This window comes from Cnephaeus nilssonii, assembly GCF_951640355.1.
Source record: "Cnephaeus nilssonii genome assembly, chromosome: X".
Classification (NCBI taxonomy): Eukaryota; Metazoa; Chordata; class Mammalia; order Chiroptera; family Vespertilionidae; genus Cnephaeus; species Cnephaeus nilssonii.
Window position 1 is genome coordinate 68,165,358 of NC_137071.1, and position 15,963 is coordinate 68,181,320.

The 15,963-nt window shown below is 39.6% G+C and overlaps 1 protein-coding gene across 2 annotated transcripts in view; it reads right to left on the minus strand.

Moving 5' to 3' along the window:
* The window catches only part of SYTL4 (synaptotagmin like 4), a 93,029-nt gene extending 78,358 nt beyond the window's left edge, over window positions 1-14,671 (minus strand). For both annotated transcript variants that reach the window (XM_079764794.1, XM_079764792.1), the window contains exon 1: window positions 14,536-14,671. The gene's annotated coding sequence lies outside the window, so the exon portion shown is untranslated. The remainder of the gene's footprint in view (window positions 1-14,535) is intronic.
* Window positions 14,672-15,963: the final 1,292 nt, after the last annotated feature.

A 15,963-nucleotide genomic window follows, 5' to 3' on the forward strand; every position in this document is an offset into this window, starting at 1 on the left:
AAAGCTGTGGTACATTTACACAATGAAATGCTACTTGGCCATAAAAATAGAAGGAAATCTTACCTTTTGCTACAGCATGGGTGGACCTGGGGATTATTATGCTAAATGAAATAAGTCAGTAAGAGAAAGACAAATACCATATGATTTTACTCATATGTGGAATCTAATGAACAAAATAAACTAACAAACAAAAAATAGAAACATACTCATAGATACAGAGAACATAATGACAGCTGTCAGAGGGGAGAGGTGTTGGTGGCTGGATGAAAAGGGTGAAGGTCACTCAGAAAAAAAATCTCATAAACACAGACAACAGTATAGTGATTACTAGAGGGAAAGGGGGTTGGGAGAAGGTAGGAGACGGAAAAGGGTGATAAATGGTGATGGAAGGATACTTGACTTTGGGTAGTGAACACACAATAAAAATACAGATGATGTATTGTAGAATTGTATACCTGAAACCTATATAATTTTATTAACCAATGTTACCTCAATAAATTCAATAAAAATTTTAAAATGTTTAAAAATTTAGAAAAAGAAAATAAAGTTTCCAGGGATGCAGTATTCCCTAAATACCCTTGTTTGGATCCAGTCACCTATGCACAAAGGTATCCACTAATAACATCTTATTTATTTATTTATTTATTCATTTATTTATTTATTTATCATTAATCCTCACCCAAGGATATTTTCCACTGATTTTGAGAGAGAGAGAGAGAGAGAGAGAGAGAGAGAGAGAGAGAGAGAGAGAGAGATATGAGACACACCGATGGCTGCCTTCCACACATGCCCCCAGCTGCGGCTAAGGATCAAACCTGCAACCCAGGTATGTGCCCTTGACTGGGAATCGAACCAGGGACCCAGCAACCCTTCGGTGTGTGAGCTGATGCTCTAACCACCGAGTACACCGGCCAGGACTGATATCTTTTGGTTGGTGACAGCTGAGTAAGCATGCAACATTGCTACAGTCAATAAAATTGACATTGAAAACTATGTTGGTTATTTTGTCAACTCTTCATTTCAATATTAAGGTGGTGTCCTTCCAAAAAAATTCTAAATATGTTTATTAAAATGTGTCTATCTTAGATTTCTAATCAAGGTCACTCAGACAAATTTAATATAGATTCTAATTACAAAGCTACTAAATCTGGTTTCTCAGATCTATCCAAGTTCTCTTTGGATATGGACCCCCTTCCATCATCCAAGCCACTTCCAGCTCCTGGATTAAATAATGTAAATGTATCTGGCCTCAAAGATTCTTCTGTAAAACCTCCCTCTGCTGTCCTTGTAGTTATCTCTGCATGTGGTTTCAGGTCTTCAAAACCCTACTTCTTTCACTGACCTGGAGTTCTGTATTTTGCACTATTTACACAATGCTCATTAGTTAGAAGGGCCAACTATGTGCTAAGTGTTGTGCTAGTTGGCTAAGGATAAAAGAATAATACATAGCCCTGGCTGATGTTCTCAGTGGTTAGAGCATTGACCCACGCACTGAAGGGTCCTGGGTTCAATTTCCAGTCAAGGGCATATACCTGGGTTGAAGGTTTGATCCCCAGCCCTGATCAGGACATGTGCAGGAAGCAACCAATAGATGTGTCTCTCTCTCATACTTCTCTCTCTCTCTCCTCTCTCTCTCTCTCTCTCTCTCTCTCTCTCTCTCTCAATCTCTCTTTCTCCCCCCATCCCTTCCTCTCTCTTTTAAAAAAATCAATGGAAAAATATCCTCAGGTGAGGATTAACAACAACAGCAGCAAAAGAAATAATGAATAGACCCTGCCCACAAAGAGCACACAGTTTATCAAAGGAGATACTTAAATAATCATAAAAAGAGCATGGCAATCAAAGAAACATGAGTACAGGGTATTATGAGAATATCAAATTAGGGCACCTACTCCAACTTGGAGGAAGGGGGCTAAAAAGAGATATCAGCAATAGCATATGAGCTGGTTGTAAGTAGGTTAACCAGGTAGAGTACATAGCATTTATAAAAGCACTGAGTCACAATGCAACACGGTATGGGCAAGCAGTGCAGTGATACTGCATAGTAAATTGTAAGGAAGGATGTGGAAGAGATAGGTGGGAGTCATATCACGTGGTCAGAGGATTTTGATAGGCTATGCTCAGCAACATGACTAATTAGCCTTAGACAATGGAAATCATTGAAGTATTTTAGATAAGGCAAGGCCATGTTAGATCACTGTGACAATTATGCAGAATACAGATTTGAAGTGGCTGTAAATGCAAGGGAAAGATGGTGAAAGCCCAAAGTACAGGGCTGTGGTAGTAGAGATGGAAAGGGGAATATTTAAGACATAACACAGAGTTAAAATGTGCAGAACCTGTGACTGCTTTCTAACACAGAACAGCCGCTTCTACTAAGTCTTAGAGCTCTGATGCGCTGGATTTTTATCAAGAGTAGTATAGCACGGACTAGTGCAGGTGAACACTGGATCTGGGGCCAGGCTGCCTGGGTTCAAATCATAGCTTCACTACTTTTTAGCTGTGTGACCAATGGGCAAGTTATTCAACCTCCCTGAGTCTCATCTTCCACAGTTGTAAAAACAGTGATTAATAACAAGAGCTCCTGCTTAAGGCTATGATGATTCAAGTATACATCATGATTAAAGGGCATAAAATAGAGCCTGGTCTAGAATAAGCACCCAATGTTGGTAGCTATTTAATTTGAATTATTATTAACCATATGCTTTGGAAAATATATGAACATATGGCTCTTTTGACATCTTACTATGAAATTTGAGAAATCTAATCAGTATTCTTGCCCAGATGGAAAGCCACCGTACCTCTCTGCACAGAAGTAGGCTGACAAGCATAAATATTAAGCAAAGGTTAGTAATTAGATATGATCAGTTTAAAAGGTACTTATTTATACACTGTTCCAGACAGGATTTAAAGTGACTTACCAAAATACATAAAACATAACAAAATAGCATAAATTTTAAAAATAGATTCAAAAAGAAGAAAAAAACAAGAGTAGGAACACAGAGTCAGAATTAAGGCTCTAAAACCAAAGGGCAAATTAGGCTTCCCAGTGGTCATCTGAGTTTTAGCAAGCCCACCCATGGAGCACACCCATGCCTCAAACAACATACCTTAGGCCTGCCCACACAGGGTCCATTCTCAAAAGTATTATGGTAGCCAAGTTTTTTCCCCTCTAACAACAAAATGTTTATAACTAGCTCTCAATTTTACAAAATTCTGATTTTGGTTTTGCACTTTCTTTTGCCCCCACAATCCTTTTTAAAGCAGGCTATACAAAAGAGGAGTTTGCATATACTGAGGTATTTTGCAGTTTTATCTCCTTTTAAGATAATAGTGATGATGATGATGATGATGATAATGATGGAAGAGAAAGTGGAAGGATGGGGGAGGGGAAAAAAGCAGATAACGTTTCTGTATTGTTTCCTATGTACCAAGAACTTTCTAAGCACTTTACATATATGAGATCATTTATTCTCACAATCACATTATGAGGTAGGTGCTATATTATCATGTCTTACAAATGAGGAAAGTGAGGCACACATCGAGCAAATAACTTGCCCAAGGTCATCCTCCCTGTAACAATAGTCTAGTTTTTGAACCCAGTCAATCTAGTTCCAGAGTCTGAGCTCTTAACCACTATGGTATACAGTGTCTTCGTATTCTGATAATATTGTTCATTACATGGTGATATTTGGGAAAGGGGACATCCTACCTAGAACTAGAGGCATAGTTTTTTTAAAAGTCCTTAGCTAATAACAGATGAACATTTGAGAGGCCCTGGGTCCAGCTTACTTTCTCAGTTCTCTGACCTTCCCATGCAATAATGTATAACAGGTTCAGATTAACTCTATGCATGGGAAAGGAACCATTCTTCTCATCCAGGAAATTCCTCCTCAAGGATGGTAGGAGAATATAGGGGTGGGGGAGTAACTAAAATATAATCTCCTTTGTTAGCCCTCAGAATAATAAAAATGTACAATTTCCTACAGATTGAATCCACAAGGCTACCTTTTTTTAACTTAATTTTTCAATTACAATTGATATTCAATCTTATTTTCTATTAGTTTCAGTTATACAGCATAGTGGTTAGATAATCATATACTTTATAAAGTGATTCCCCCCAATATTTCAAGTTACCTTTCCATACCACCAAATTCTGTTCAAAAATGGCTTGAAGAAATTCCCACTGAAAATAATATATACTTCTCTAAAGTGAATCCCAGAGGATGTATGTGAAACAGAATTTATTGTTGTATTATTATTTATTAATTATTGTATTATTTTCATACTAACAACTATAAACCCACTTTTGCCCCACCTATGTGTGTGTGTATGTGTGTGTGTGTTTGTAAATTTCTCCTGCAGAGCGGTTACTTGAATACATGGAAATGTGGCCTTATTTTCATGATTTCACATTTTTTTCCTGCTCCTCAGCAACTCCAGATACCTTAAACCTACCACTAATCCTAGAAGGAAGATTTCCATAAACATGGTATATAGAAGTAGAAAATATTATAAAAATGGGACCATGCATGCAAATACATGCCTTCCCCCCCTCCACCCCACCCCCGGGCAGAGTAAAGACAAATCCCATTTGGTGTTCCAGCTTGTAAGACTTACACTTGAGGCTTCCTCTCACATGAGCCAAGTGGATTGACAAGGGCCCCATGAAGTCGATGGGGTGAAGGATGGCAGGTTCATCCTCTCCTCTGCCAAAGTCCCTTTCCTTAATAGCGTCAAAGCTTAAAAATATTTAAAAAAAAAATCCCCAACTAAAAGAACAAACTGTTTTAAAATCCAGGTCATTTATATACATAAAACATTTTTTCAAGTCTGGTGACACCTGACATGTCATTTTTCAATGATAAGCCTCATCACTGTGGAACACCATTATCTTTCCTTAGTCAACAAGCTTTGATAAACCAGCAGCCCCCACAGAGAAGATCCACTTCTCCTTGCCAGGATCATAGATGGTGGGGATTTCTAAATTGAACTCTAGATACCATCTAATTCTTTCTTACAGGCCATGTCACCTAAAAATCACCCACACAGTCCCCTTAAATGAGAAATCATGATGGTTCGTGACTAATCCAACCCATGTTCACACATAACTGTGATTTCACACATTTGGTTTCTTTTTTAATTTTAGGGATGCTGTGATCTAGCTATGGCCACAGAAACCTTAAACACAATCAACCAACCTGTAGTTGAACTTAAATTGAACTGTATACATGGAAAATAATTTTAACTTGTTATTTAAGGCCAATAAGACATAAAATAAATACTAGTTTATTTCAAATAAAATATTAATAAATACATACATGAGTATACATATACAAAGCAGTTGATATATATTAGAACATAAAAAATAAAGGTAAAATATTAACATACTGTAAGCCCTCTTTCCTCACTAAACTGCCTTCTTAACCATAATTACTTTACACATTACATCAAATCCCTAGAACAAGATTAGTACATGCATTGTCAACATCTGGTCTATAGCTAGAAACAATGTCCTAACATTAGAAAATACTGAAGTATAAAAAAATACTAATGTACTAAAATTCTAAATTACATGTATATATATTTGTTTTATCTTCAATTCTGACATAACATATGAAAGTACTTTAAAAAGTTCTAAAGGAGGAGGAAGTAGGAATTTTCATAATTCAGTTAATGTAAGGTATAATAAAGTAAGGAACTCAAAATGTCAAGATGGAATTTCTAGCCCCATGTATGTAAATATTTGACCTTGACATTATTATTATTTCTAAATAGAACTACACATTCAATAATCAGCATATCAGTGAAGATACCCTTTTATTTTATAAAAATGAATAATTTCCTGCACTAGGTAGAACGCTGTGTGAGAGAAGGGACTTTGTTTTATTCATCTCTATACCTTCAGTGCCAAGAGCACTGTCTGCCACATAATGTGCACACAATAAATATTTGTTGAATGAACAAGCTGATATCAAAAATACCATATATCCAGCCACACCTAAGAGTTTATAACCCAGAACTTCTCCACTTTTGATATCATTAATTCAAATACTTCACGCCAATTACAATCCCCTATCCTTCTAAACTGCTCCCACTGGTTCTCAGACCTCATGAAGGATGGTTTGTCTTTCCATAGACCCTTCTACATTCACCCTGTCAGCTCCTTCCTGTCTTCTCTTCCTTTCCTAGACAGTTTGGATTCTGTTGTTTCAACTACACTCTTGTCAATATCCTCAATAACCCATATTTTCATTGCAAATATCTGATAAAAACATATAACCCTAGAAGAGCCCAACTCTTGTGCTTTTATGACTAGGACTCCTGAGATCTACTAGAGAAAATAAAAATCACAATCTGGTGGATTATTATCAATATCAATGCTTAGTTACTAGGATCACCTCAACACTGCCTGACACTCCAAGTATGCTTCCCTGGTCCTAATTTGCTCTCCTGGTCACCATGATAACTATTTCAAACCTTCCTCAAGTAACTCAAATCTCCAACCCAAACTTTGTTCCACCCCAACCACTGCTATAAAAGGATGAGCTTTTCTCTTATATCATAGAGAAATAAAAATGCTTTCAAGTAAGTTCCTTCTGTCAAATCTATAAACTTATTTTCATCTATATCTATTCACTTTTTGTTTTTCCCAACACTAATGACCTTCCTTTTATTTAAGGATAATCCCTTCACCTCAGTCTGGATCCTTTTCCATCTGGCATAAGGACTCTGCCCTGTGAGGACTTTGCTCTATCAATTATCCCTTCCTTACCATCAACTTTTAAATACTTCTAAGTTCCTTCTAAACTTGAAAAAAAAATTCCCCAGCTCTCAACCCTTCCCCTACTACCACCCTCTCTCTGCTCTTCAGAGCCAAATTTCTCTAAGGAATGATCCATGTTCACTGCCTCTACTCCTTCATATCCCAATCATTTCTCAACCCACCAAAGTTTAGAATCTCATCCCCCCATTCCCCTGAAATTACTCTGTCACCAAGAACCTTCTAAATCCAATGGACAATAGTCAGTCTTTATCTTCCTAGACCTCTCTGAATCTTTAGCACCAATGACCAGTTTTTGATGGAGTCATTCCATCTTGAAAAACTTATCCTAGTGATATTCAAGTAGATGCACAAATATATATTCATAAGAATGCTTGATGTTTGAACCAGCAAAAAAAAAACCAAAAACCAAAAACACACAATAATTTAAACATCTACCAATAGGGAACTGATTTAAAAAGTATGGTACATACATATAATGGAATACTATGTCTCTGTTTAAAAGAGAGATGTAGTTCTATATATACTGACATTGAAAACTTGTCATAAATATTAAGGAAACAATACACTGCAAAACATATATTATTATTCCATTTGTATTTTTTTAACATTTATGTGCATACTGGCAGGAAGGAAGGAAGGAAGGAAGGAAGGAAGGAAGGAAGGAAGGAAGGAAGGAAGGAAGGAAGGAAGGAAGGAAGGAAATGTTTATATAGTCATATATAAATGGAAAGACATAGATATTTAATATTGTTACCTCTAGGGAGTGGAATGTGGCGAGGAGAACAGAAGATTTATGTTATCTTTTATTGGGTCAAGTAATAAAAAATATAGTCAGTCCCTAAGCACACCAACATTTCCAAAATAATTAAGGAAGAAGTTCAAAGGAGATCAAAAGGGAATGGCCTGAGAGACTGGGTAAAATCTAATTTAGTGTTTCCAAAGCTAAGGGAGGAGAAAGAAAAGGGTGATTAATGATTTCAAACGTGGAAATAGAGATACACTAAAAACAAGGAGAGATAAGTATCCAATACACAAAGAGAATGAACAGATAATCCTTAAAGGAGGAAGATCAAATGACCAATAGATATAAAAAAGTAAAAGTTTCACTCTTACTAGTAATAAGATTGTTTTTATATTTACCTATCAATTCAGCAAATTTTAAAAAAGACAATATTCAATCTTAAAGAAGGAAGATGTAGGAGGTACTCTCATACTTTGTTTGCAAATGTAAATTGGTGACATTGATCCCAAATGTCCATCAATAGAGGAGTAGATTAAAAAAAGCTGTGGTATATTTACACAATGGAATACTACACAGCTGTAAAAAAGAAGGAACTCTTACTTTTTGTGACAGCCTGGATAGACCTGGAGATTATTATGCTAAGTGAAACAAGCCAGTCAGAGAAAGACAAATACCATATAATCTCACTTTTATGTGAAATCTAATGAACAAAATAAACTGACAAACTAAGTAGGTCCAAAGACATGGAAGCATGGAAAAGACTAACAGATCTCAGAGGGAAGGGGGATGATGGGGAGAGGTTAACCAAAGAAAGTATATGCATATATGCATAGCACATAGACACAGACAAGTGTGGTGACAGCCAATGGGGGGGGAGGACTGGGTAGAGGTGGGCAAAGGGAGGGGACAGGGGACATCTGTAATAGTGTCAATAATAAAATAAATACAATGTAAATTGGTAAAACCTGTTAGAGTAAGTATTGTAACAATTGATTTCTAAAAAACTGAACTTCAGAGAACTATAACAATTGTGATTAGATTATTGATTATGTGATACATTGTTTAACACATATTTCCCCTGCTAAAATACGTTCCATTTAAAAAGGCCATCATCTATGTTCTTCTCCACTACATCTTAAGCACCTAGCCTAGAAACTGGCATATTGTAGGCCCTCAGTAAATCAACCCATATTTTTTTAAAAGTTGCAAGCAATAGTTTAAAGACACTGATACTAAAGCTATTCTGATACTTGAAGTGATAAGAGCTACAAACAAGAAAGAGTGTAGATGCCATGGAAATTTCCCAGGCCTTAAGAATTACTCAAGTTCAAGGTAGACTTAGATAGTCACAGATATGAAAGCCACAGTGGTCCATCATTTCAACTATTCTGCAGCAGTGTCCAATTTCGTGCCTTCTTATATTTCTGTCTTAGCCACCCAGAAAAATCCCTCAAACTAGACTGTCTCTACACTCTGTTTCTACACCTAGGCTGGTGAGTGCTAGAGAGAATGGATACAGGGTTCTATGACTTGGGGCAGAAACGCATTCAAATTATCCAAACCTTTCTTGGGTTGCTAAGAAGTGGCAATCTGGATGATATGCCTTTAAAGGGCTCCTCTTTCCATCCCTCTCAAATGCCTTTCCAACCCCTCACCACTCTCAACAGATGAGACCTCTCTCAAAACCCTGTCCTTTCACAGCTCCTTCCTTCTCCACAGCCTCGCCAATACTACCTTCTTTCCTTCCTGTCTCAATGGAAAAGCCACCTCCCTTTCTCTAAGGCCAGTCTTTTCACCTGTTTTAATCTGGAGCCCCCATCCTCTTGCTTTCTCAACAACCTTGCATCATCAAGCTCTGTGCCATCTACACATAAATGGGCTCACCTCTCTTCTATATTTAACCTTTTGCACTCGGATGTCGAGTGTGACTCGACACAGTTAGCATTAGAATAAAGGAATCGAGAAAAAAGCAAGCGAGTTCAAAGGGTTAAAAAAACAAAATTAATTAACAACATTTCTTGACCATCTATAAGAAACACTATCTCCTTCCCATCATAGCCAAGCCCCTTCAAAATGTATACCATATTCCTTATCAGTCCTCAGTGCTCACTCCCAACTCTCTACAATTTGCCTTTCTCTCCTCCTGCTGCACCGATGTCGTCATTGACCTCCTAATTGCCAAATCTAATGAACATGTTTTTAAATGTTTTATAGTGTGTTTTATCTGATTACAAGAGTGATACACATCATGAACAAAGTATGACATATGACAGACTAGAGAGAAAAAAAAAACTTGCACTATATAACAGGCAATGGGTAAATATCCCTAATAAACACAGAGTTCTTGCAAACAAATTAAACATATAAGCCAAAAGAAAAATGTGCAAAGGATATTAAGAAGCAAGTCTCAGGAAAAGTACAAATAGTTAACACACATGAAAAGATAACACCAGTGATCAGAAAAATGCAAATTAAGTCAGTTATATACTGTTTTTTCACCTATCAGATTGGCAAAAATTAAAAAGAATGTCCATCTTAGCAAGGACATAAGAAAAGCCACTTTCAATGGTGACAGTATAAACCTTCTTAGATGTCACTTCAGCAGTGCCTACTCACATTTTTAAAAATACATATCCTTTGATACAACAATTCTCCTAATAGAAAGTTATCCTACATAAATATTTGTATGTGTGTGTGCATCTTATATCTATATCCCCCCTTAAGCATTGTGCAAAGATATTTATTTCAGCATTGTGATGGCTCAGACTAGAGTGATAGGCAAATTAGATGGATACATATGACAGAATATATGACACACTTAGAAGTTCAGGTCAACAGGACTTGCTGATGAATTGGATGTTGAGAGGATGAGAGAAAGACAGGAATGAAGGGTGACCCCAGATTCTTAGTTTGAGCAACTGAATGGATGTTGGTGCCATTTTACTGAGATAGGGGAAGTTGAGGGAAGGGGCTGGGGATGTGAGAGGAACCAGGAGTACTGTTTTGGCCATTTTACATTTGAGATGTCGAATAGGCCATTGGATATATGAGGCTGTAGCTTAGAAGAAAGGCTTAGGTGAGAGACAAATTTCTGAGTGATGAGTGTATATATACATGGTATTTAAAGCCATAGAGCTGGATGAATGCTTCTAGGAAGATTTTGGATGGTGAAAAGTCCATGAACTGAGTCCTATGTCACTCCAATGTTCAAAGGTTGGGGAGATAAATTTAGTAGAATAGGGGGGCCAAGCAGAAGTTTTCTGTACAAACTTGAGTATCAAATAAGTTAACTAACACACATCAAATGGTGAAGAATCACATATTTACCACCATGTCAAGGGCCCAATTCCTTGCAAGCTTGTCTTTTAAGGGATTCTAGCCCTTTTTTTCTGAATATTTCAAAGAACATTTAAACAGAACAGTACTTTTTTCTTTTATGTTTCCTATGGTTTCCTCACAGTATAATTCTAACATAAAATTAGTCAAGTACTGCCCTGGCCAGTGTGGCTCAGTTGGTTGGAGCATCGGCCTGTGCACCAGAAGGTCACGGGTGTGATTCCCAATCAGGGTACATACCTAGGTTGTGGGTTACATCCCTGGTCAAGACATATATGGGACATAACCAACTGATCTCTCTCTCTCTGTCTCTCTCTGTCTCTCTGTCTCTCTCTCTTTCTGTGTGTGTGTGCGTGTGTGTGTGTGTGTGTGTGTGTGTGTGTCTGTTTGTCTGTCTGTCTGTCTCTCCTCCCTCCCTCTCTAAAAATCAATTTTAAAAAACTAGTCAAGTACTATACAATACTCAGCATTGGCTTTCCATGAAGTTCATAATCCAGTAATTACCTCAGGCCTAAAAAGCTAAAGGTGACTTGAGACCAGATGCTTAATTTGTGACATCTTTTATTATTTTGGGCTATTTACTTCCCTATTGCACAGTAACTTTCTCCAGCTTCTACTGAGCTCACCAAATGCCTAGAGACATCTGACAATCCACTCCCCATCCTCTCAGTGCAGCCTCCCTCCCTATCCACTTGAAGCACAGTATCTTTACATTTCCACTTTAAATTTCAGAAGTTGCCATTCAGAGACTTGTGCCTTAAAAAAGAGAGAGGAAGTACTTCCAACTAGGTCAAAGTTGTTATCAGGAATGCAATCTCAAAGCAAAACTCAGCAGAAGGAAAACAGTGAGAACTGGGCCCAGGGCAACCTTACAGCTATAGGGTGACAGCCAGGGTTCACTCGATTTCAGTTCTGGGAGACCACAAAAAAAAGTGCCAATTCCTAGAACAGTAATGTCATGCATTAATTCATTTAACAATATTAGTAAGCACCTATGTGCCAAGCCCTCTTATGGATGCTGTGGTTCACTGGTGAATAAAACAAACAGAAAATCCTACCCACATGGAACTTACATTATGGAGAGGGGAGAAGAACAGACAATAAGAAAGAAAAATGGATAAAATACGCTCTATGATACATTATAGTAATAAGTAAGGAAGGGGCAAATAGGATGTTCAGGGAAGGGTTGCAAGTTAAACAGAATGATTAGGGAAGGTCCCACAGAGATGATATTTAAATACAAACTCCTAGCTGTCAGATTTAAAGTGCCTCTTTTGTACTTCAACCCCACCATCACCAGACCTCAGGCCCTTGAAGGCATGGTATCCCCAATTCCTAGCACAAATATTTGTTAATTTCTTGTGCCTAAAACAAAGGGAGCCCTAAGATCCAGACCTTGCCCTTAAAGAGGATACAGCATTCCAGGTGAAAAAAAAAAAAACACAATTAAGACGGGTTAAGGGCTTTCCTGAGGTGAAAACAAAGTGATCGACTTTAGAGCTAAATCTTGAAAGATGAATAGGATTTAATGGCAGGGGAGTGTTATGGTTAGCAAGTTAGCTTTTCAGGGGGGCGGGGGAGAAGAGAAGTTTGAGCAAAGGCCCAGAGATGACATCTGTGAGTACATTTTCTACTGGACTGTCCCTGCCTAAGGTACCCCATCCATCCCACCATAAAACAAGCAAACACTCCCCCTCAGGCTCTCTGGACTGGCTGTTGGGGAATCCTTTTCACATACCACATCCTTATTTCTCCCCTAGCCAGGAAAAAAGGAAGAAGTTGAGTCAAGAACACACATCCCTAGAATCCAGAGTTACCCATTCCTAATTTCAGGACAATTACTATTGAGCTAAGAGCCCCAGATGTTTCGTTCAGCTGGGTACATTCAGGGTTGTATGCTTATGGTAGCAATGTGGTGATTGGACCCCTATTGGAAGTGAAATGGTGAAGTGGATAAGACACCAGTGAGGTAAGTGGTCCAAAGTCTCCACAGTGCATCCAGGGTGGAATCAAGGACCAAAACTTATGTATGCTTCAGCTTGGGAAATTTTTAATCACTTGTCTTCACTTGTGAGCTATTTAGTGTTTCTAACATCTAAGACAGCAGAGGTGGTATGACAGGGGATAGGAACACAGCAGTTCAGTCAGATGACCCAGCTCTGCCCCTCATCTATTGGGTGACTTGGGGCAAGGCACTTAACCTTTGAGTGTCCTTTTCATCACAACACAGTTATAATTGTAGTGCCTACTGCATGGAGTTATGAGGATTATATGAGATAATTATGTCAAGAACTTATCAAAGCACCTGGCTCAGTGGATTCTAACAACCATTATTAGTAGCAGCCTTTAAGGGTAAAAGCTCAGAGAGTATTATCCAGAATGCTACATATCCCTCAACATACTCTGACCTAGAGTTAGTATCTGGAAGCTGTGTTACCAGAAATGTTCACCCCCTGCCAGGAAAAGTCTCGAACACCAAGTTGGTGGTCTTTTCCTACTAGGATTTCCAGCAGGTGCTAAAAAAAAAAAAAAAAAGTCAACTACAACTACAACAAAATACTTTCTCAGGGCCCCAATTCTTTGCAATAGACATTGTTCTCTCCACAAACCAACGGGTAAACACATTAGGTCATTAATAGCGCAATATTAATGGATTTATTGAAGGGTGGAGATGGGAACCTGAAAAAGCAGAAAAGAAGCCAGTTAAAAATAGGAGGTCTAGGATGTACTGAAGACTAATTTCTGCCACAAATGTTCAAGGTCTGGGGCCAACCCTGGTAAAGGCTGTATTCTGGAATGCTAGGTCCTCTGGTTCTGAAGAAGCAGGGTACTGGGGGAAGAAAAGGTTAATGACAAACAGATCACTTGTTCAAGCCACCAGAATTCTAACCAAATGATTTCCCCACCAAAAATCAACCATTTCATTCTACATTAAGGGCTGAAGGCGTTCATCTACCCCTTTACAAACCATAACAGAAGACAGAAGTGTTCTGTGCCTTTTCTGGGGGTTCTGGAGACCCTCCTCCAGGAGCAAATCCCTGAAGCCTGCTTGAAGGTTAGCAGGAAAAAGCAGCTCCGTCCGGGCCCCAAGTACTGAGGAAGCCCACTAAGGCAGGACTGGGGCCGGCAGCCTTTACCTGCAGCAGGCTGGTCGGCTGGCCAGGGAAGCGGACGCTACCAGACGTCGGCCCGTCCGGAAGAAGCGCGGGGCTGAGACCACGCGGGAAGGCTGGGCGCTGCCAGAGGAACCAGCTAAAGGTGACTCGACGCCTCCGAGGGCGAAGCTCCAGCTAGGAACTCGGCCCCACCTCCGCCCCAGGGCCAGCTCTTGGGAAGTGCCTCAGCTCCCGCAGGCGGGAAAAGCCAGCCACTCCGCGCGAGGCGAGACAGGGTACACCGAGGGGCACAGCCTGCCTAGCGACGGCCGGGAAAAGGAAGGGGCCCGCGAGAAAGCCAACTGGCGGGGAGGGATCACCCCAAGCAGACTGGAGTGAAGGCTTGGGACTTGCGGTCCAGAGAGGCAGGCAAGGGAAGGGACAGGAAAGACTGGGAGAGCCCAGCGGGTAGGGCACAGGTCCCGGAGATGGGGGTGGGGGCGCAGCGCAAAAGGGTTGGGGGCCCGTGAGGAGTGGGGGCCCGGCAAAGTGGCGGCCTCTGGCTGCGGACCTACCTGTCACCTGCAACAGGTGCCACGAGAGGGCGAGACGTCCCAGTGTCCGATTCAGGACAGGGTCTACAGCTCCGGGAAGACTGCAATCTCGCTCAGGCGGCCGGCCCTTCTCACCCTCCTGGGAGGCGGAAAAAGCTGCAACTTTCCCTGGAGCGGGGAGGAGCTGGACTCTTAAAGGGGCCGCACAGGGCTCCGGGCTCCTTAGTAGGGGATCGAGCCACTCCAAGGGGAGCACTTGGAGACAAAGCTTTAAAGCACTGGACAGATGTCCTCCCGGGTTAGGAAAGGGAGCTTGAGGGCTAAGAAGAGGGGTCTAAGACTAGACCGGACCCCGCTTTCACTTCCATCTGTGGTCACTCTCTCAGATGATAAATTACCTGCCTCTGCCACTCAACTGAGCCAAAAGTTATCAAACTTTTGTCGTGTTCTTTTAGGAAGATGAAGACTCTAGACCATATAATTTGGAGAAATAAAATATGGTACCATTCTGATAATTTGACTTTCCGTCTTTTATGGCAAAGAAAAATGTCCGTCTAAAATAGAAACATTTTGAGCAAAGGACATAAGACTAAATTCACACACGGACACAATTGGTACATCCAACTCAGAATAATCAAAGAAGAGTGAATTAGAATAATAATGAGATTCTTTGGTAAAGGTTTTTTGCTTGTTTTCATAATAATGATGACATAGGGGCCACCAGGCAAATTATATCATAATTGCTAGTGGGAGTGTATGTTGGTTAAAAACCCTTTTAGAAAGCATGTGAGCAATATATCAAGAGACAGTAAAATGTTCATATCTACCCAGTAATTGTAGACTCCTCTCCCCTTCTTTTCCTCCCTTCCTCTCTTTCCCTCCCTTCTCATCACCCATTAACCAAACTCAAGTCCCTCTCAAATGTCATTAGCAATTAAATACACTCAAGTCTCTTACCATGTTAAAAAAAAAAAAAAGTCCTCCTCCTTTCACAGTAGGTACCTCCCCAGCTCCTCTTTATGGGCAAATTTAATTGAAAATGTGCATTTTCAATCTCCATCCCCTTTCTTCTTGGCTTCCTTCTCTAACACTCCACTGAAACTGTGTTCAACAAGATACTCAACGATGCCAAAAAATAAGTAAGTAAATAAATAAATAAATAAATAAATAAATAAATAAGGCATTTTCAGTCCTTACCTTGCTTGACCTCTCTCCTACATTTAATGCTGTCAACAATTTCCTTCTCCTTGAAAGTCTTTCTGTGGCATCTATGACACCATACTCTTCTGCTGTTCCTCGTACACCTTTGCCCTCTCCTCAGTCTCTTTTGTAGATTCCACTCTGCTATCTAACCTGTGAAAGTCAGACATTCTCTGGGCGAGGCTACCTATACTGTCTTCCTAATGATCTCTTTCACTCATTTGATTGTAATTACCACAACTATATGGC